At 46.8% G+C, this 22,927-nt stretch overlaps 1 long non-coding RNA gene across 1 annotated transcript; it reads right to left on the bottom strand.

Annotated features, from left to right (window-relative positions):
* Nucleotides 1–1,367: 1,367 nt before the first annotated feature.
* On the bottom strand, nucleotides 1,368–21,103 carry LOC144275116 (uncharacterized). Its single transcript, XR_013347988.1, has 4 exons — nucleotides 19,796–21,103; nucleotides 16,411–16,512; nucleotides 4,673–4,732; nucleotides 1,368–1,523 (listed from the first exon to the last, which is right to left on the bottom strand). It is a non-coding gene; the product is annotated as an uncharacterized LOC144275116 (long non-coding RNA).
* Nucleotides 21,104–22,927: the final 1,824 nt, after the last annotated feature.

The raw sequence follows: 22,927 nt of genomic DNA, 5'->3' as shown, positions 1-22,927 counted from the left end.
TTCTCATTTTCTGGTGACATTGTAAATAAGAATGTGGAGGAAGGGATGAAGAAACAGACACAAATCTTTCTCCCTCACCCACAGTCTCTGTCAGTCTCCTTATCTGGTGGGGAATTAAAGTAAAACCAGACCATTGAGGCTGTGAGCAGGAAATCTCCCTCCCCCAGCAGCTTCCCCCAGGGCAATGACCAAATGCCTCCTGCACCAGCATACAGAGGCTGAATGTCCATCTGATAGTGGCTCGGGGGCCAGGTTGGAATGTGCTGGGATCTCAGCCTGGGCCCTAGTGGGGCAGGTGACCCCGTCTCACACAACCATACCTAGCAAGGCCTGCACTGATTTTCTTCCTTTTTGTCAGCCCCAGCAGAGACACCAGGGACTCATTGGCCCACGGAGACCAAGCTCCTGTCCCCTGGGTGAGGGCTGGGGCCCAATAGCCAAGGGCAGTGGGAGTGAGGGGATCTTGCACTAGGGGTCCTGCACTGCACAGGGTGTGGGATAAACAGAGAGCTGTAGGGGTCCCTGGTTCTGTGCTGGCCAAGAGGGCAGCTGTCACATTTGTTCTTAGCCTGGTGGCTACTGCTTCGGTTTCCCTGCACAGTCTCCCCAGCTCTTGTGGACTCCTGGCTCTTTGCAGATGGCAGCGGATGTGCAGGGAGCTGGCCCTAGGGCTCCTACTCTGTACAGGGGATGGGCTAACCAGAGAACTCCAGGCCCCAAGGCTCTCAGGCCACTTGTCCAGTCTGGCTTCAGGAGGAGATCTGGGGACAGACAGAGGGGGCCTGGGTGACTCTGGGGAGCAGCCACCTGGACCAGAAAGGGAATTCCAGCTGTCGTGAGAATGGAGCACTTGCCAGGGATGTGGTTAGTTACAAGGGGTGCCATACAGCTGGTACAATGTTGCAGCTATTTAATGCATTGCACTGTGGAATTCATACGTTTTTGCAGCTGGATGGTGTGAACTGAAATTATTTTCTTTAAGAGGAAGGCCAGCACTGCTCCTGTTTTGCTGGATAATGCATGGCTGGAGATTTCTAGCCATCAGTCACACTCCTTCATTCTGCGGCTCTTTCTTGGCTAGGCACTGCATCCAAGAGTCTATTGCAGCAAAGTGGCTTTGAGATCAGATGAACAGTGAATCTGGGGAGTGGCCTTCTGGAACCAGAACAGGAGCTGCAACTGCAATGGGAAAGGCATGCCGAGCAGAGATGCTGCTGGGGAAGCAGCTGGTTACTTCATGAGCAATGGGATACAATATTGTTACAGATCCTGACTCATACTGTGATGAGACACATTGTCATGAGTATAAAGAAAAGGAGTCCTTGTGGCACCTTAGAGACTAACCAATTTATTTGAGCATGAGCTTTTGTGAGCTACAGGCTAACTGGTTACACGGTTGTAAATTTCCTTCTAACCAGTCAGTCTTCCTGCTTCTTGGCAGTCAGAGGCTGTCCGCTCTGGTGGATGAGCTCAGGCAGAGGATCTCACTGCTTCTGGGTTTTTTTAGCTGGTGAACGTATTGCCTGAGAATTGTAGTCATCAGTCAGACACATGTGACATGTAGTTACTTTTGGCCGACAGAAGTGGCCTCCAGGAGCTTTGAGGAGGAGGCTGGAGAGATGAATCCCTCAGTCCACTTGACTTGCAGCTGACTGTGCCAATGAGACAGTTCCCAGACTGCTTAGTGGAACAGTGGGGTGGGGGAGTGGGGATGCTCTCCAATGACAAGGACAAAACACGTGGGCTGTGGTACAGTGAAACAAGCCAGAAGCCGTGAGTAAAAATCATCTCACTTCTAATGAGTGCTGTTTGTGTTTGCAGACACTTCCCAGCTCTTATGGCTGACCAAGACTTCATATCTCCAGCCCTAGAACGCAGTCTAGTATTGGATACCTTTGCAGCCCAGTGTGCTAATAAGTTAACAGAGAAGTTGCACAAGGTCAAAATGGGGACTAGAACTAGGGTCTCTAGTGTGGAAGCCCCAGGTATTAGCTACTCATCCCCACTGGCTTTAGTCTCAAAGTGTCAAATACATGTTCTTTGGCTTTCCTGTTGCTAACCATTACACCACACCAGAGGTACCAGAATAGGGGGGCCATGGCCCCATCACTTTTAAAAGACTTTTTACTGGTCATAAGAGTGAGGAACAGTGGGAGGGGACCTCATGGAGGAAGGGGCAGGCAAGGGTGGGGCCTCATGGGGAAGGGGTGTTGCAAGAGTGGGAGCTTGAGGGGAAGGGATGGCACAGGGGTGGCAGGAATGGGGCAGTGCAGGGGGAGGGGTGATGGTTCCCCCCCACACACACACACTTTTAAGGAGCTTCCCTCACCCTCCACCCAGAGGAGTCAGCAATAGGAACCCAGAGTCCTGATCAAAAATGTTCTACTGATGACTAGCAAATACTTGTGTAACCCACTGGCAAAGCATGTGTCCTGTCCCTGCTGGTGGCTGATCCACACACAGCACAGCAACTACTGTATTCCCAGAGCTGAAGTGGTGGGGTGCACGTTGGGGATCTGAAGAGACGATTCAAAGCCGATCCAGGGGGAGGGGAACTTTGAAGTTCAGTGTGTTTTGTATTTGTTTCTATTTTGCTTTTTTTAAAAAAAACTTTGTTGTTGTTTTTAATGGTTTATTTTAGGGCTGTCGATTAATCACAATTAACTCACGCAATGAACTAAAAAATTGTGATTTAAAAAGTTAATCATGATTAATCACACTGTGAAACAATAGAATATCAATTGAAATTTCTTAAATAGTTTGGATGGTTTTTCTACATTTTGAAATATATTGATTTCAATTACAACACAGAATACAAAGTATACTGTGCTCAGTTTATATTACTATTTTTGATTACAAATATTTGCACTGTAAAATGATAAAATAAATAGTATTTTTCAGTTCCCTCATTACAAGTACTGTAGTGCAATCTCTTTATCATGAGTAAAAAGAACAGGAGTACTTGTGGCACCGTAGAGACTAACAAATTTATCATGAGTGTTGTACTTACAAATGTAGATTTTTTTTTTTGTTACATAACTGCACTCTAAACCAAAACAATATAAAACTTTAGAGCCGACAAGTCGACTCAGTCCTACTTCATGTTCAGCCAACTGTTAAGACAGACAAGTTTGTCTACATTTACAGCAGCTAGTCCAAGCCACCCCCTTGCTGCTGCAGCCTCTCGCTCTCCCAGGCAGCCTCCGGCCATGCTGCCTCCCTGGAATGCTGCCCGGTGCAGTGCAGCAGCTGCCCGGGAGAGTCCAGCCACTGCGCTGTACTGGGCAGCGTCCAAGGCGGGCAGCGGGGCCGGAACTGGAAGAGGAAAGGCTCTGACCCCGCCTCTTCCATTCTGGTTCTGCCTGCTGGCCCCTTGCCCCCCCTGTGCGTTGTGGGGAGGGATGTGTGACCCACTCATGCCCCACCCATGCGTCGCCACGGCGTGGCCCCATCCCCAGCCTAGAGAGACGGGAGCAGCTGGCAGCATCAGAGGGAGAGCATTTCCCCAATCCAGGAAGCGGTGAGCAGCTCCAGTGGGAGAGCCCAGCCCTGTCCAAAGGAAAGGTAATATACTGGAGAAGAGCGATGAGGCAAACCCCCGGTTCCGGGGTAAAGCAGAGGGATGTGTCAGCCCTCAGGGCAGAGAGCTTTGTTCGGGTGCTGCTCAGGGAGAGTGTTTCTGTTCCTCAGCATAGGCGTGAACTCAGCGCTAAGGTTGGTGTCAGGAGTGTTTATGTGGGGTGACTAGATAGCAATTGTGAAAAAATGGGACAGGGGGTGGGGGATAATAGGCGCCTATATAAGAAAAAGTCCCAGAAAAGAGACTGTCCCTTTAAAAAAGGGGACATCTGGTCACCCTATGTTCATGTGACTTCAACTTGGGATCTCCCCAGGAGTTTCAGAGCCTTGGTGGGAGTTGGGGTTGGCACCAGGTCCTGCTGCCTGTATCCCTGTCCCCTCCGTGGCCCCACCCCACTCCTCCTCCTGCCAAGGCCCCACCCCTTGGACAGGCTGAGAACCGTTGTGGAGACCCCCTGACCTCCACCTGTTCTGGGTGGATTTCTGGGGGGCCTGAGAGCAGCCCCCGGCCCATGTCCCCGCTTCCTGGAGTGTGCCACCCAGGGCAGGTGGAGGGACCGTGGCTCCCCATTGCAGCCCAGGCTCCCTGGGTGGCAGCCCAGCTGTGGCTTCTGGCTTGGCCGGGGGCAGAGCCTTGGGTGTGGAGGAGGAGGGGTGCAGCCACTGAGAGGGGCCGGCACTGGGAAGAGGCTGGCGCCATGGGCAGGGGCTGCGCTTCACAGAGGGAAGCTGAACAGCTGCCCTGCCATGAAGCACAGCCCCTGCCTACAACGCTGCATGCCTGCCCAAGGCTTGCCGTTTGGGACCGAGGGGGGGGGGGGGGGGAAGGGGAACTTGGCCTCCCGCCCCCAAATTATACCCATGTTAAAAAGTGGTCGGGCCTGACCATCCCACTTTTAAAAGTGGGGGGGGGGCGTGGCCCCCAGGTTCACCCAGTGCCCCTGGATCTCCTTACTGTTTAATGTGTTATTTTTAGGGCTGTGTGTGTCATGGTCGCTGTCGGTTTGGTTGGTAACTTTAGCTGCAATCTCATGAAGATGTTTTCACTGGAATTTTCTCATAATTTTAAGACAATCTCCACCTGAAATCTCACCCGCTCTGTGTGGTCCTAGGGGTTCCCCTCTTTTTGTGTCCAGTGCAGATGGCAGAGTGTCTGCAGGGGGGACAGATAAAAGAGACGAGATTTCAGGCTTCCATATTTATAACAGCATCACCACTCTGAACTCATAGAACTGCGTTTTAATGATGACACAGAAACAGACCGAGACACACTCAGGTATTTAATATAAAAAGGTCTAAAACCTTCTATTTCCTTTCTCATTCAGGCACTTCCCAGCAATGGAACCAATATCCATGAGCATCACAACCATCCCAGGACAAACAATCTGTGAGAGAGATTTACTTTTCCCTCATCACGCCCCCCCCAACACACACCATTCAGACCCCAGTTGGTTTGTCTCATTGACTTACTGCTTTTTGTCATAACCTAGACCCAAAACCTGCAAAGACTTTGGCATAAAGTAACTTTAACCTCTTTGGTCCCTTTGACACTAACGGGATGTTAAGTGTTTGTGAAATCCTGGCTGTAATTGTGAGCCGTTGGGTCTGTTTACTCAGCGTCTCTTCAGAGAGCAGCACTATGGGGCCCTCGTCCTCCATTCGCAGAAATAGGAATAATAATAAAATAATTTTATCAATGTGAAAATTGAGGTGGGGGAAAGCTAGATCAGCGGGCCAGCTGTACTGGCTAAAGGAGAGGGGAGGCAATTTGTGACTCCGCTGATCCGTGGCTGCAGGGGCTGGTGCAGACCTTGGCTCAGGCTAAGGAAGTTCTGAAGCCAGCCAGAGTTACATCCCTATGACAATGGCCCCCATTCTTCTCAGCCAGCGTGCAGAGTACCAGAGGCCCAGCTTTACACTGCCCATGTCCCTCTATGCCTCATCCACCCCACCCTCACCACCCCCACTTCATTCCCAGCCCTCTCAGGAACATGCCTTGTGCCTGCAGCTGCTGTGGGGGAGGGAACCCTCAGCGTGGGGGAGGGGCTTTCTCCTTTCCTACAGCCCATTTGGCCCAGACAAGCTGCTATACAGGACCAGAGCACAGTGAGGGGTTTGGTCCAGATTTAACAAGTTGCCTTTAGTTTAGGGTCTAGACATTGGGTGCTGACCTTTAGGCACCTGGGGCCTGGTTCTCAGGGGCCTGGGCACCTGCAGCTCCCACTGACTCCACCTGCATCTGTGGATGCTGAACAGCCCTGGAGCACTTGCCCTGCAGTTCTCTAGTTGGGAAAGAGAAATGCAGGTGCCCCAAACTAGGCCATTTTTCTGAATTAGAGCCTTCATGTTTTTATCACTGGCAAGTCATGAATCCACGTGAGACATCCTGATGCTTGGCCCCCTGCTACATCAGCTCCATTTGTCTGCTTTGCACTAGTTATAGTGTGGTGTCTTCTGGCAGCCGTCACTCATGGTTTCCCACCCGGCCGAAAACTTTACTTCCCTCTGGGTGTTTGGAAGAGATGTGGAAGCAGAATCTAATTTCTCAGTTTCCCCAACAGGTGTTATGTTGTTTCCTTTCTTTGCAATTTCCCTTTTCTTTCCTTTAACCCTAGCACAGGCCATAGGTGCCAACTTCCCCTCTGCCCCGTGGGTGCTCGACCCCCCGACTGCCCCTGGCCCGCCCCTGCCCTGCCCTCGCCCCGCCCTGATTCCACCCCCTTCCCCCAAGTCCTCGCCCCTGTCCTGACTCTTCTCCACCTCCTCCCCTGAGCGCATTGCGTCCCCGCTCCTCCTCCTCCTCCCTCCCGGAAAGTCCTAAGCGCTGCCAAACAGTTGTTAGGGGGCAGAGGGGCAGGAAGCGCTGGGAGGGAGGGGGAGGAGTGGGGACATGGCGCGCTGTGGGGGGAGAAGGAGGTGAGGGCGGGGAGCTTGGCTGCCGGTGGGTGCAGAGCACCCACAAATTTTTCCCTGTGTGTGCTCCAGCCCCAGCGCACCCACAGAGTTGGTGCCTATGGCACAGGCAATGACTGATTGTGACGAAGTGGGACTGTTCTTAATGTTTTCTCTGAATATTGTGGGGGTGCCTCAGTTTCCCCTATGCAGTTCTTAAGTATCTAGGTGGTGGGGTAAGGGTGTATGATCATTGCAGAGCCCTAGAGGGCAGGTGTGTGCAGGGGTCTGGACACAGAGAATGGCCAACACCCTGTTTCCTGGCAACTGATGACCTGGCCCTTCCCCTCTGCAAGGTGAGAGCTAAAGGGTTGGAGAACAAAGGAATCAGGTGACCTCCTGGCCTGGGAAAGGGACAAAGCCCAGAGGAGGAGGGGCTGGAGAGAGTTTCAGTTTGGGGCTGGCTGGGGACATGGAGTGAAGTGCGGACGTGGTTGTCTGGCTCACTGCCCCCCAAAATGGACCCGGCTGAGGGGTCCTGTTCTCTGTACCTACAAGCTCTGTTTTAGACCATGTTCCTGTCGTCTAATAAACCTCTGTTTTACTGGCTGGCTGAGAGTCATGTCTGACTGCGGAGTTGGGGTGCAGGACCCTCTGGCTTCCCCAGGACGCCACCTGGGCGGACTCGCTGTGGGAAGTGCACGGAGGGGCAGAGGATGCTGAATGCTCCAATGTCAGACCCAGGAAGGTGGAAGCTGTGTGAACTGTTTGTCCTGAAGGCAGTCTGCTCACAGAGAGGAGACCTCACCAGCGTCATCACTGGCTTCGTAGGGAGCAGTTCAAGAGCACCACCCGGGGACTCTGTGACACTGATGTCTGAATTCTCTCTGTGTCCCAGCAGTTGTGCACTGGGAAAAGTCTGGGGAAACCAACGCAGCTTAAAGATACAGCTGGGAAAGCACTCAGTGAAGAAAGTGGGTAAATTAATTCATTGTAGGAGAGGATCCTTGAACCACAAGAAAACTACAGGCCAGCAGAGAAACGGCATAGAAGAGGGAAAAAACATGTGTCGAATGTGGGAAAAGGTTCAGTTGGAGTCACACCTGATTAGACATTAGAGAACACACATTGTGGAGAGACCCTATAAATGCTGTGACTCTGGGAAAAGATTCATGCAGAGCTCAGAGCTTATTACACATCAGAAAACACACACAGGAAAGTGACCCTACAAATGCCTAGACTGTGGGAAATGTTTCATTCAAAGGTCAGAGATTTCTACACATCAGAACTACACATAGGAAACATTATATAAATGCACAGAGTGTGGGAAAAGTCTGAGTCACAGTACAAACCTTATTAAGCACCGGAGAATATCAGAGAGAGAGACCCTGTAAATGCCTCCTCTGCAGGAAATGCTTCATCCAGAGCTCAGCTCTTCTTTCACATGAAAGAAATCACACAAGAGATCAACCTCAATACTACATAAATTTGTCAAGTGTGAAAAAATTTCAGTCACAACTCACCACACACAGGGGAAGCCCTTTAAATGCCCTGACTGTGTGGTATGAGGTTTGGTGTCAAGTTATTGCTGGCTGAATTCCATTGTAACAATATTCTTTATTCCCTTTAGCTGTACAGGGTCTTTTATAGGGAAAATCCTCTATTTGATAGATTTGTAGATGGTATTAAAGATGGTATTAATTGTCCCTTTGGTGAAAAAGAAAACATGTTACTTGGGATGGGCTGAAGCGGTTCATGTCAGTGGAATTTCATTCTGCTTCCTTTCAGACAAAATAATTACACAAAAAAGGGGAGAGAAAAGAATAACAAAGATAGAAAACACAACTTCTGTCTGGAGGGCCTGGTCTACATTACAAAGTTAGATAAACTCAAGTCGCCTTACGTTGACTCATCTGTGCATGTGTCTACACTCAAATTTGTCTCTGGCCATTGTAAGTGCCCCATCACAGTGACTCAGTAAAACCACCTTCCCAAATGGCATGGAGCCATAATCAACCTATTGCAGTCGACACAGTGTGAGTGTAGGCACTGCATGAACATAAGAATGGCCAGACTGGGTCAGACCAAAGGTCCATCTAGTCCGGTATCCTGTCTTCTGACAGTGGCCAATGTGAGGTGCACCAGAGGTAACAGAACAGGTCATCATCAAGTAATCAGTCCCTGGCAAACAGAAGCTAGGGACACCATCCCTGCCCATCCTGGCTAATGGCCATTGATGGCCTATCCTCAATCAATGTATCTAGTTCTTTTTTTACATTGTTATAATCTTGGCATTCACAACATCCTCTGGCAAAGAGTTCTACAGGTTGACTGTGTGTTGTGTGAAGAAATACGTCCTTTTGTTGTTTTAAATCCTGCTACCTAGTAATTTCATTCAGTGACCTCTAGTTCTTGTGTTCTGAGGATTAAATAACACTTCCTTATTTACTTTCTCCACACCAGTCATAATTTTATAGACCTCTATCATATCCCCCCTTAGTTGTCTCTTTTCCAAGCTGAAAAGTCCTAGTCTTATTAATCTCTCCTTATATGGAAGCTGTTTCATACCCCTAATAATTTTTGTTGCCCCTTTCCAATTCCAATATATCTTTTTTGAGATAAGGCAATCATATCTGCATGCAGTATTCAATATTTGGGTGTCCCATAGATTTATACAGAGGCAATATGATATTTTCTGTTTCATGACCTGTTGTCGACCTCATAGTCCTCCAGCAGCTGTCCCAGAATGTCCCATTCCCTGTGATAGTGACAGATCTGGTCACAGTTGTAAACCCTACTGCCCAAGGGTCACAGAGACTGGAAGCCACCACCCCTTTCAAAACCTCCCATGTGTTTTTGAAATGCCTTTTCCTGATTGTCCTCCTTGGCAAGGACAACAAGGAGCTTGCCATTGTGTGCAGCTGACCATGCCAGTGCCATGCACTAAATGTGCTCCCGCCGGGTGTAGACTGGAGGTATTTGGTCTCCTGGGCCTGTGGGAGAGAAGAGGCTGTGCAAGTCCAGGTATGGACCAGCTGCAGAAACACGAACAGATTGCATGAGGGATGCAGGTGAAGGGATACGACAGGGATCAGCAGGAATGCCGCATGGAATCAAAGGAACTGCATCAGCTCGTACCACAAGGCAAGGGAGAGCAACGCCCGATCTGGTGCTGAGCTGTTACACTGAGCATCATGCCAGCCTTGGAAAAGACCCCACAAAACCACTGTGGATACCTCAGAGGAGCCCAAGACAGAGACCTCTGCCATGAACAGGGAGGAGGAGGAAGTGGGGGGAGGGGGAGGAAACGCAGCAGGAGGCTCCAGCCAAGCCACGAGCCAGGGCCTGGTGAAGACACCACCAGCAGTCTAGCCAGTATACCAGGCAAGCATGGGTGGGCCTAAGGCATGGGAAGGTACCCTGGGAAAGCGTGACTATGCATTTTTCCTTACAGTGTTTAAATTTAAAGATGGTGCCTGGCCCATCCCCAAGATAACAAGCCACAGGTACTGACTTTTCACTGTTTTATTCATACAAGAAGTAAAGGTACAACAAGCAGAGTTAGAATTGACATGTGCTTTTTATTCCGCTGCTAGGTTAAGCATAGGGGAAGGGGGGTACTTTGTTTATGTACATAGGGATTTTCTTTGTAGCCTCCTGAGACATCTCGATTAAACTTTTATGAGGATGCTCTGAAATCCTCTCCCAAAGGCTTCTAGGGAGGGCTGCCTTATTTCTTCCTCTGTGGTAGGACACTTTGCCACGCTAGTCCATGATGAGTTCAGTTGGCACCATTTCAGTAAACAGGTTAGTGGCATACAGGCTTCAGGACATCAGTAGGAGCTATGCTTTCTGGTCCTTTGTTACCCTCAGGAATAAGAGATCAGCTTAAACCACCACCACCACCTGTGGAACATCCTGCCAATCTTCAGTGGCATTGCCTTGCACTTGTTCCCATGGAACAGAGTCTGAAATTTTATTGCGTCATGGAACCAAAATTCCTCCTCCGCCCATCTCCTCACTCGCCACTGGTGGGGCCATACGCACCATGACTGGGACTGGAGAGCGGTGCAGTGCAGAGGTGCTCCACAGCTGAAGTGTCAATAAACTTTTCTTATTAAAAGCATTTCTGGGAATAAGGGATGGGCGTTTTGAGCCTTCTCTCTCCCTTTCCATTGTGACTGTAAATCCAATGACATGTCTGTGTTTAATCAGCAGCTTCTGCCGTTGCAGCCTTAAGGGGTGTCCTCTCCACACCCACAGAATACCCAACACTGATGAGGAGAAAGCAGAGGACTAGAGAGGGCATATTCAGCAAGGTCCTGCAAGCCAGTGCTGCACTGGCCTGTGAGCAAAGGGCCTGGAGGGCCAATATGACCAAGAATAGGGAGAAGTAAAGAGAGGAGAGGAGAGAGAAATCCTAGCAGGACAAGGAGAAGGAGATGAACCAGGACATCATAGATCTTCTCAGGCCACAAATCCAAATACTGCAGACATCGGTTGACCTAAAGGTCCAAAAATCCCAGACTCCCCACCCTTTGCAGTCCTTGGAGAACTCCATGCTAGCAGCTCCCTACATTCCCAACATTTCATGTGGCATCTCAGGCCACGTCCTAACCCCTACCACTCCATGCTGGGGGACAGCAAGGGAAACCACAGCTTCATGTACACTGACCTGTGCAAAGCATGGTTTGCCCATGTGTAGCCACAGCAGCCTGCATTTGTTTGCTGAAATGGACAGAAATGTTTGCTGCATTTCCAATTTTAAAGTTCCACTCTGTTAATTGATGTTAAAGCTTTGTTTACATTGCCTGCACGTTTTTGCACATTGTTTTTCTGCACTGCTTTTTTCCACTTAATACATTTCTATGTTTGGAGAATAAAAGTATTGTTATTAGTTCAAAACACAGATTGCAGAATGCATAGAAGTACGAGGAATTGGGTAGCAATACCCAACTGATGTGGGTCTGTCTTGTAGAAATTGTTTCCGTTTCATTCAATAACTGAATATTAACCAGTCCTGATAAAGAATAAGAATGACTCTATAATCCAGTGGTTGGTGTAGTCACTGGAGGGGTGAGAGACCCCTTTATGGATCCCTTCACTTCCCCAGACAGAGGGGAGACTGGAACCAGGTTTTCTTCCATGCCTGATGTGCAACCTAACCCCTGGGTGCAAGGTGATAGTTCTCCCACTTTGTGGGGAGTTAGGCATCAGAGCACACCCCCTGGATCAGGCGGGAGATACAGCGGAGCACCCATCTTCCCTCAATTTGAGGATTGGCTTGGAGCTTCAGCACAAGATAAGCACTGGAGCAGCTAGAGCTAGGCAGCAGGGCACCTTCTCTTAGGCACCAAAGGAACATTTACAGCAGTAATGTAGGAGTCCAGGCAGTTTAGGCACCTACAGGGTTGGGTGGAAGCTGAGTGGGAGTGTTGTGGATCACAAAGGAATCTAAAAGTCCCCGGGTGGGATGAGCGAGGCAATGATCATGTTTAAGTGCCTTTAATCCCAACACAGGACACTGTGGTAGATGGGGAGGGTTCCCTGCTGGGCTATGAGGGTCTTCCCCTCCCTGTGGCCTTGGTGACTGGGTGGGCCTGAAAACCCCCGTTTCCTTCCCACCGCTGCCCAACCTCATCCCAGAAATTGGTAGCCCCCTGCCCATCCCCACACCCTTGCTCACCCCTCTTCTCATGTTATTTACACTCTTTGCATTTCAGTGATGGCTTCACCCCACAAGGATATTTCCTCTCGCTGTCCCCTGTGTAATGAGTTCCAAGTTCTCAGCATCAGCTGTACAAACGCTGCACTTTCTCAGAGCTGTATCTCCCACACTCTCCCCCACCTGGCTGTATCTCATGTCACTGCAGGGATCATGTAGTCATCTCCTGCTCTGTTTCATTCTCTGCCTTTCAGATGGTGACTCTTGACATTTGCCCATCAGTGTTTGTGCCAATGGTTATTTATCATTCCCATTGTTCGAAAAACACTAAAATCTCCTGGCAAAGGGTTGGGGAAAGGAAAAAGATAGAAGAAATGACTATTCACATCCATGGTAATTTGTCTCAAGAAAACCATAATAAGTATCAGCTATAGCCTGTCAAACAAAACTAATATCCGCTTATGTGACCAAATGGCCTTCAGGAAAGAGAGAGAAACCCACGTTACAGGGGGAAGGATATGAAGTTCATATAAAATTTAATCCCAGAGCATGTTACATCTGATGACTCTAAATCAAAATAGATTTTCACATCATGTTCTCCGCTAAGCCACCACTCAGCAATCCCTCACTATTAGGTCATGTTAGTTACAAAAGTTTTAGCATCATTGTAATGAAGAAAAAAAATCCCACCAAAAAAATAAACAAAACCTTCCCATGGGCAAATAAGCAAGTTTGGCAAATAAAAGCCCAGAAGCCACTTCTGTTGATGGACACCGGGATTTAAACTCAGAATGGTCACACTGCATTGGGGATTAATTTGAATCCCCCCTGTGGGTCAGTGACACATTCATCTCCAGCTTTAACTCTAATTTAGAATCAGAGAAATCCAAGTGTGATTCCTAAGCATGGAAAGCTGAGGACACTGGGGAATGTGACCCTTTGGGAGGTGAAGGGGTAGCACTGAGATAAGATAGCTTCTGTCTGAGCCATAGAGTTTAATGCTGCTGGGGAAAAAGGAGAATCACAGTGCCACTGGGGGAAGAATGGAATCCCTTTGACTCAGCCCAACACCTTCAGGTATCACAGATTCTGAAACAACATATTTATGTAGCCCTGCTCCTACTCTGTGTTATATTTAAACATCTTGGAAATAGAAGAAAGGGTACAAAAAGTAATGTCAGATCAATGTGAGAATAACCGGGAATGAGTCACTCTGTCCTGAAAGAGCATACTTAATCTTAAGAGCGACTCAGTCACTCTGCTAACAAGGCAACAATATAGAGGAGCTGCTCAGGGATGCTCTACGATAGGAAAAGTTCTGGAGTTTTGGTCAGGATCAGAGGGAAACATGCGAGCTAACCCACACCACTTTTCTTACTCTAGACAAACCTTTGGAGGCTAAGCTGAGGTGGGCCTGGCCCATGTGTCTCTTTGGAAATCATATAAGAACAAGGATACTGGGTCAGACCAAAGGTCCATCCAGCCCAGTATCCTGTCTTCTGAGAGTGGCCAATGCCAGGAGCCCCAGAGGGAATGAACAGAACAGTCAATCATCAAGTGATCCATCCCCTGTTGCCCATTCCCAGCTTCTGGCCAATAGAGGCTAGGGATACCATCCCTGTCCACCCTGGCTAATAGCCATTGATGAATCTATCCTCCATGAATTTATCTAGTTCTTTTTTGAACCCTGTGATAGTCTTGGCCTTCACAACATCTGCTGGAAAAGAGTTCCACAGACTGACTGTGTGTTGTGTGAAGAAATACTTCTGTTTGTTTGTTTTAAACCTGCTGCCTATTCATTTCATTTGGTGACCCCTAGTTCTTGTGTCCCTCTCAGTGATGCTTTCTTAATACTGAAAGGACAGGGAAAGGGGCAGAGGGGCTGAATTATAGGAGAAGTACCTTCCTAATCCCATCTCTTCCCACCTTCTTATTCCATGATCCCCACACACTGGATACCCCAACACCCTGCATCTGACTGCTTCTGGTTCCCATCTCCATCAGCCCCAAACATTAAACGCCTCCATTCCCTGCCCATCATCCATCCTTCCTGGTCTATTAACATCTGATCCCCTGAGAACCAAGCACCCTGGGGGATTTCGGGAGAGAAGGGGTTACCAGCCCTCAGGGACACCCCACAGCAGGGAACAACTCCAGTTAAGTGTGGGATCCCAGCCCATGGGCTGGTGGAAGAGGAGAGGTGGAGACAGGTCTCGAGTGAATACGGGGCCCAAGTTTTCTTCTGCTAATCTCCACGAAAGGGCAGGGAAGGAGAGAGGGAATTTCCAGAGGAGTTCTCTTCTCTTCCTTTGCCCATCAGGTAGAAGGCGGAGAGGCACATCTGCTCAGCTGCTGGGGCTGCAGCAGTGAGACAAAGTGGATTAGGTATTCTGCTCTGCCTGGGGTGTGCTAGACAGACAGAACCAGAGTCACTCATCAGTTCAGGTTTGTCTGCTGCTGTATCCTCACCCCAGAGAGAGGGGAAGCCAGACACTTGGGAACCAAATGTCACTGACGTAGGAGGAAAATCAAGAAATGGCTTATTTTTACTATGGCTACTGACTGGGGCATTTATAGGTGTCTCTGCTATGTGGATTCTCTGATGTTTAATAAGGTATGAGCTCTGAGTGAAGCTTTTCCCACAGTTGGTGCATTTATAGGGTCTCTCTTCTGTGTGCGTTCTCTGTTGTCTAATCAGGGATGAACTAATCTTGAAGATTTTCCCACAGCTGGAGCATTTATAGGGTCTCTCTTCTGTATGGATTCTTTGATGTGTGATAAGGGATGAACTAATATTGAAGCTTTTCCCACAGTCAGGGCATTTATATGGTTTCTCTCCCACATGAATTTTCCGATGTGTACAAAGGGATGAAATCACATTGAAGCTTTTCCCACATTCAAGGCATTTATAGGGTTTCTCACCTGTGTGAATTCTCCGATGTCTAATGAGGGCTGAGCTCACATGGAAGTTTTTCCCACAATCAGGGCATTTATAGGGTCTCTCTTCTGTGTGGAGTCTCTGATGTAAAAGAAGGACTGAGATCTGGTTGAAGCTTTTCCCACAGTCTGGGCATTTAGAGGGTCTCTCTCCTGTATGGATTCTCTCCTGGTTAATAATGTTTGATCTCTTCTTGAAGCTTTTCCTGCAGTCAGGGCATCTATAGGGTCTCTCACTCGTATGGATTCTCCGATGTGTATTAAGCGATGAACTCACATTGAAGCTTTTCTCACAGTCAGGGCATTTATAAGGTTTCTCTCCTGTGTGCACACTCTGATGTCGAATGAGGGCTGAGTTCACACTGAAGCTTCTCCCGCAGTCGGGACATTTATAGGATTTCTCTCCTATGTGGACTCTCTGATGTTCAGTGAGGTGTGAGCTGCGAGTGAAGTTTTTCCCCCACAGTTGAGGCACTTATACAGTCTCTCTCCTGTGTGGGTTTTCTGATGTAAAGTAAGAGCTGAGCTATTGCTGAAGCTTTTCCCACAGTAGGGACAGTTATAGGATCTCTCTCCTGTGTAGATTCTTTCATGTCTAGTTAGGTCTGATTTCCATTTGAAGCTTTTCCCTCACTCAGTGCATGTGGTTTTTCTCTCTCCCATGGAGATTCTCTGCTGGACTGTTGTTCTCTCAAGGTCCTTGCAACCTCCCCCATAATGAACAGATTTATCTACTTCCTTCACTGGGAAGTTACCTGATGGTTCTCTGGCCTGTGCTCATTCTCACAAGCTGCTTCCTGCTCGGGACTCAAGGACACATTCCCTTGAGATCTTTCCAGTAATGTCCAGTATTGTTCCACTTGCTCAGGACCTTCCTGCTGGGGATTCTCCTCCTCGTACTTTCTCATCATGCCATCACTGGCTGGGATAGAAAGAGATTCCAGGCATGAGTCATTCCCTGTGCCAGGAGGGTGGGGAAAGGGAGGAAGGGAAACCTCAGAAAGGGGCAGAGCAAATGGGGTGGTGTGTGTGGCCGGGAGACACAAATGAAATGAACTGTTGGGAGATAAAAAAAAAATTAATCTCCATAATTTTTTCCCAGAGAATAGAGAGGATGGCACCTCCACATCCTATCTCAGGTGGAAGGGAGGTACTGCCAGGTGTCAGCGATGGTGGGTGTGAAGACATGAGTGACATCTGCCATGAGGATACCACACCTGCTGGATACAATCCAGAAGTGGGGCAGCTAACTTGGTGTTTTTGGGAATCCAAGCTGTTTCTGTCATTCAAGAATTGTTTCTGAGTCGGTTTAAAGGACTCCTCATCTGCACAGGTACCTCTCAAGGTCTCTCTCTCCTCGAAGCCCCGGTGATCTGGGACCCACAGCATTTCCCCTTGTTCCATCCTGGAGATCATGTCAGATTTGTGAAGACGAAATCCTGTTCCAGGAGAAAGTAAACAAGTGAGATGAGGGTGAATTATTAATGCAAAGAATATTCCACAGGTTAAGGTTGGTTCCTTATTCCCAATTTCTTATTCAAAAGGCCAAGATTTAAAAAACAACAACAACAACAACTCATCAATGCAAGTTTAATTTTTAAAAAATGTCAACAAAATAAGTGAGATTGAATTTTATAACAATTTATATTAAACAAAACCCACTCTCACATGGTGTATCTGCCTCTTAATTTGAATAAGTTATTGATAGGGCCCTACCAAATTGGTAAATTTAATGTTTTCAGATGTTTAAATCTGAAATTTCACGGTGTTGTAACCGTGGGGGCCCTGGGAATTGTATAGGGGGGTTCACGGGATTGCCACCCTCACTTCTGTGCTGCCTTCAGAGCTGAACTCTGAATGTAGAAACCGTGGAGCTTCCTGCCACAGGAGGTTCCTGGAGGTGGAGGTGGGTCTGAGCTCCGCCCAAGAGCGGTTGTTCAGGGGATGAACAAGTCCTGTCCCTCCCCAGCCCAGCTGGAGCTAGGAGTCCCCTGGCTGGAGTGCTCCAAGCAGCAGGGAAAGATTGAATTTCATAGGGAAGGGCTTATTTCACAGTCTGTGTGACACGTTTTTCATGGCCATTGGAAATTGGTAGGGCCTTTGTTATTGATATTTGAAAATGTGTATGAAGTTACAGGTCTTGTTACTGTGACTATTGGATGGTTCTGAAGCAGCTGGGACATGCCACTGCCCAACGCGAAAGCTTATTCCTGTGCAACGTGCTGGCACATGTCATCCCCTGTTGTGATAATTTACCCTAATTGTGAGCTTGACCATGAAGAGTGAGTGAAAGTTCATAAAATGTCACAGTAACCTATAATAACAAACATTGATGGGAAAAGATGCAAGAGAGAGACAGGAAGACTGACTTAGTCCAAACAAAAAAGGTTACTGATATAACTCAAGGACTGTGTTAAAATCATACCCAGCAAACAACAGCAGTGTGAGACCAGAAATCAATTAACCAAAATCGGTGCATCAGAAATTAGGTCTAATATAAATCTATAAATCTAGCCTTCATTTATAACGTTAATTCTAGTGATTTTTCCTCTGTGCTGCTTTGTTTGGATGGTGAGAAAGCATTCAACTGGCTGGAGGGGAATACATCACACATATTTGGTAAGGTATGGTTTTGGAAATGAGTTTTCTACAGGCATATTGGCCCTGTATACTCATCCTCACGCGGCTGCCTTGGCTAATGATCATCAATCCCCAACTTTTAATTTGTCTAGGGGCAAGGGACAGAATTGTCCCTTATTCACCTTGTTTGCTCCAGCAATGGAGCCATTTGCCATAAATGGAAGAAACAGCCTCTTGGTAAAAAGCATCAAAATGTCTTCTGGATTAGAACACAAAAATAGCTTTGTATGCTGATATCTTGTTATATTTGCAGGATCCAGAAGCATCATTAAAAATGATAGAACAGAATTGACTTTGGAATTTGGGCAGGTGTCAGGCTTCAAAATAAACTACGATAAATCTGAAATTTTAGGAATTAATATTCCTGAAAGGGTCAAAACAAACTTCTGTCAGCCACATAAATTTAAATGGGTAAAGTTCTATTTAAAATATTTAGGAATAAATATTGTATAGAGACAATAAAAACTTTTTTTTAAGGCAAACAACCCTCCACTGTGGGAAAAAACAACAACAGAAGAGTTGGACGAATTGAACAAATATTACATTTCTTGGCTAGGTAGGGTAGCCTTGTAAAAGACAAATGTCCTTTCAAAGTTGTTATTTTTGTTTCAGTACATCCCAGTTGGTATCTGTGACATGCTTTAAAAACATGGCAGGATGCACTATTAAAATTCATATGGAAACATACAAGACAAAGGGGGAGTTCTAAAGTACTGAATAAACCTACACAGTTGGGTGGACTAGCTTTCCCTAATTTGGTTTATTATTATTATGCATCACAATTGAAAGACATGATCAATTGCATTAATAATAGACCATCCAAACGCTCGGTAAAACTCGAACAAGACAAGATCCCAAACATAGCTATTGATAGTAACTGTAGGTTACAGAGAAATGTAAGTCACCAAAAATAAAAAATCGCCCATTCATCCAGGCCACCTTAGCAGCTTTGGACAACTTTTTAAAAATTCCTTTACCTGAGGCCCTCTCCCTTAGCTACTTTTATTACTAGTCACAAATTTATCACTAGGAAATATCAAAGTGACTACGCATTGTGAGTAAGAGCTGAGATTAATCAGTTTGGACAGCTGTTCCTGAGTCCCAATTTGAAATCATACCAAGAGATAGCTAATAATAATTATTAAGATCCCATATTTTCAATATTTACAAATCAAACATTTTATTGTAAAATCTGGATACAAGATGTCTCTATCTAGACCTTTGACCACATTTAAGGAGTTGATCCAAAGGAGGAACCTGGAACAAAAGGTTTAATTTCTAAAATATACACAATTTTGATTGAAAAAAGATGTTGATAGGAAAACAACCCAGATAAAAAGATGGGAGAGGGATATGGGCAAAGATATTGATATTGATAGAGTGGGAAAGGGGATATACATATACATCTTCAATTTGTGTAGCTCACAAAGATTTTTATAAATTACTGTATAGATGGCATTTGACTCAAGTTAAGATCAATCATATTTTTACTGCTAGGGATGCAATCTGTTGGAAGGGTGGTGGGGAAAAGGGAACATACTTGCACATATGGTGGTTGTGTCCAGGAACTAGACAGTTTGGGGAGGCAATTATTAAAGAGATTCATCTTATAACAAAATGACAGCTTCCCAGAGGTCTCCTGACCTGCTTCCTTAAAGTTCAATAAAGGATGTACATTTTAAAAAGAAAGACAAATTTATTTATTTATTTTTTATGGTTAGCAGCAAGGCTAAGTGTTGCATATTATTGGAAAAATGTGACTTCTTGTCCTATGGAATTGTGGTATTGTAAAATATGGACTCTTCTTGTAATGGAACAGCTTTCACACCAAGTACGTACACAAGAGAAGTGCCAAAAAGAGGATAGGTGTTTAGAAATTTGGTCATCCTTTGTAGCGTACTCAGAGGAGGAGGGCTTGCCAGTCGATGAGTCAGAATCTTTAGCCAGGTTCGTTGAATATTAACATGATGCTGAATAAGTCATGTATGATATAGTAAGTTAACATTTTATTGTATTTTTGCCTTAATAAAAAGTTTCAGAAAAGAAATGCTGTGTATTAACATTACAGCGGCACAGTCTCACCTGTACAGATTGGCGCAGTGGCTCCTATCCATTCTCTCCTCCCATTTCACTGAGCAGTTCACTGAGCAGGGAAATCTCCAGGGACAGTTCAGAGATCCTCTCATCCCCTCTCTTGACAATGGCTCTGTCTAGCTTTTTCAGCTGGGACAGCAGGAAGCTGCTCTTGCAGAAACCCACATAGCTTCTTCCACTCCTGGATGATTTTCTGCCTCTTGGCTTCTGTCTGTTTCTGCAGTTACAGGGAGAGGGTGGCAAGGTAACCAGGGGAATATCTTACATGTGCCTCCCAGCAGATGGGGGGGGGATACTGGCTAGAACCCAGGGTCCCTAGTGGTGCATGATGGGAAAGTTCACTTAGAACAAGAAGGATGGAGGGCCCAGGACAGGGACAAATGGCAACAGCACAAAAACTTCATCAACTTGCACTGAGCCAAAAATCTCCACCCAGTCAGCCCACATTTTCTCTCCTCTCTCCCCATCTTCCCTAGGCACTCCAGAGAAATCCCAGCCACTATAATATCTGAGCAGCCCCTGGGCAGGGTCTCTCTGGGTCAGTTCACAGACAAGGCTCATGCACAGGCAAATGTTCCCCAAGAGCATCATGGTACCCTCCATGTGCTTGACCCCGCCCTTCTCCCTGGATTCCAGTGGGGATGGTTTCCTGGCTGAGGCAAGCAGGAGGGTCCCTGCGGTTGCCATATCACTCCAGGCACTGTGATCCCAGGAAAATCTCAGTGTGAAAAGGGAAATGAATAAAAACAGAACCCACCTTGTTGCCAGATGCCCAAACCCCAGCTGCAAATATCCCCCACACTATAGGCAGTGGGTCTCAACCAGGGGTACACGTATCCCTGGGGGTATGCAGAGGTCTTCCAGGGGGTACATCAACTTATCTAGATATTTGCCTAGTTTCACAACAGACTATATTATAAGCCCTAGCAAAGTCAGTACAAACGAAAATTTCATACAGACCGTGACTTATTTATACTGCTCTATATACTATACACTGAAAAGTAAGTACAATATTTATATTCCAAATTGATTTATTTTATAATTATATGGTAAAAATGAGAAGGAAGCAATTTTTCAGTAATTGTGTGTTGTGTGACACTTTCATATCTTTAGGTCTGATTTTGTAAGCAAGTAGTTTTTAAGTGAGGTGAAACTTGGGGGTACACAAGACAAATCAGACTCCTGAAAAGGGTACAGTAGCCTGGAAAGGTTGAGAACCACTCCTATAGACATACACAAAATATTAAATTTCAGACATTGCCCCCAGCTCCAGTCACTCAACATACCCAGAGTGCCAGCTCTGAACATGGACCCCCCAAATAAATATCCCCCCCAAACCCCAGCTCTGAACCCCCCACACAATATTCATAACTTCAGCTACAAAAATGATACACATATACAGATAGCATAATTATAATCAGCCAATCATAACCTCTCCATAGACCCCTTACACAACAACCTTTATACAATATTGGCTGCAAATATATAACAGTGGTCGCAACAGTGATCTATCCAGTTACAGATGATGTCAATAACGTCACAGTGAGGCTGATATTGGAATACTGCCTCCGGTTTTGGTGTCCTCATTTGACAAAGATGTTGTGAAATTGGAGCTGGGGCAGCAAAGAGCCACCAAATGTTCTGAGGGCTGGAGAAAAATGCCTTCTAGTGAGCTATTGAAAGAGCTCAACCTGTTCAGCTTATCAAAAGAAGATTGAAAGGTGGCTTCATTGAAGTGTTGAAGTGCCTTAATGGAGAGAAAATATTGGGTATTAAAGGGCTCTTTAATCTAGCAGAGAAAGGCATAACAAGACCCAATGGCTGGAAGGTGAAAAGAGACAAATTCATATTACAAATAAGGCACAAATATTCAACAGCGAGGATGATTCACCACAGGAACAAGCTACCAAGGAAAGTGGTGGATTCTCCATCTCTTGATGTCATTTAATGAAGACTAGATGCCTTTCTGGAATGTGTTTGCCCAAAAAGTAGCTATTGTGTCATACTGGAGGCCTGTGATACGCAGGGGGTCAGATTAGATGCTCTAAGGGTCTCTTCTGGCCATAAAGTCTGATCATTTCTGAAAAACTGAGTGTAGCATGGGGAGCAGCGTGTGATATTTTACTGTCTAGCCGGCTTGCTTCCTAGAACGAACACTCCTTGAGTGGGGTGATCCACAGGGAGCAGCTCAAACCTCCAAAGTGCCTGGCCAGCGGCAGGACATTAGCACAGCAAGGGAGGGGTGTGGCAGTGAGATCACAAAGGCCTTTTGCAGGACCTCAGACTATTGGTCAAAGGTGGTGGGGAGGTGGTGACCTCACAGAGAGATGCTGACATCAGCCAGGCAGGACAGGGGCGAGGGGTCAGGGAAACCTCAGAGACCCCTGTGGCTTTGCTTCAGCAAGTCTCCTTCTTGAGGTCTCTCTTTGAGGATTGAGAGAGTATTAGGGTTCATGTACTTGAGCGCGAGGAGGAACCTCTTTTGAGTTTTCTCCTTTCCTTTTACTGATTTTACTAGAAAACAGACATCCCTGTTTAGAAGGTAAGAGCCTCCTTGAGGTTTGAAACCTGTTCAGTCTGATCCATCTGGTGACAGTTCAATTCTAGGTGTGGAAAACATGAGCTTAAGGAGGCAGAATTTTATTCTGCACCTAGAATTTTGTCCCTTAGAATCACTGGGGACACTAGGGTTTGTCCTTTTTGTTTCACCTTTTCCTCCATCCATCCCTCCCTCCTTTCTCTTCTTCTCTTGCTTCTTTTGTCCTTTCTCCTGTTCCCCTCCCAACACCAGGAGGGGTGTGTGTGTGTGTGTGTCTGTCGCGGGGGAGTCCTCTGCAGCTCCCATTGTGGGAGGTACTTCCAAAAATGTGGGGCTGAAATAGGGCTCAGGCAGTGATCCCCACCAGTGACCTGGGCCATCCTTTGGGCTCTCTGGTGAGAACCCTCAGCCTCCCGTCCTCAGTCTCTACCCTGATTGATCCTTGTTGTTCTCTTTTAAGACCAAGTAAATAAGTCCTAACCAGTCATATGTTTGACGAATTTTGCTGCTTCTCTGCATTAATTGTCTCTGAGCAGTTCATGATTCTCTCTAACATTCCAGTTCTCCTAAAATACTTGCTG

This window comes from Eretmochelys imbricata, chromosome 14 (genome assembly GCF_965152235.1).
Source record: "Eretmochelys imbricata isolate rEreImb1 chromosome 14, rEreImb1.hap1, whole genome shotgun sequence".
In the NCBI taxonomy this organism is placed as follows: Eukaryota; Metazoa; Chordata; order Testudines; family Cheloniidae; genus Eretmochelys; species Eretmochelys imbricata.
This window is presented reverse-complemented; position numbering and strand designations above follow the sequence as displayed.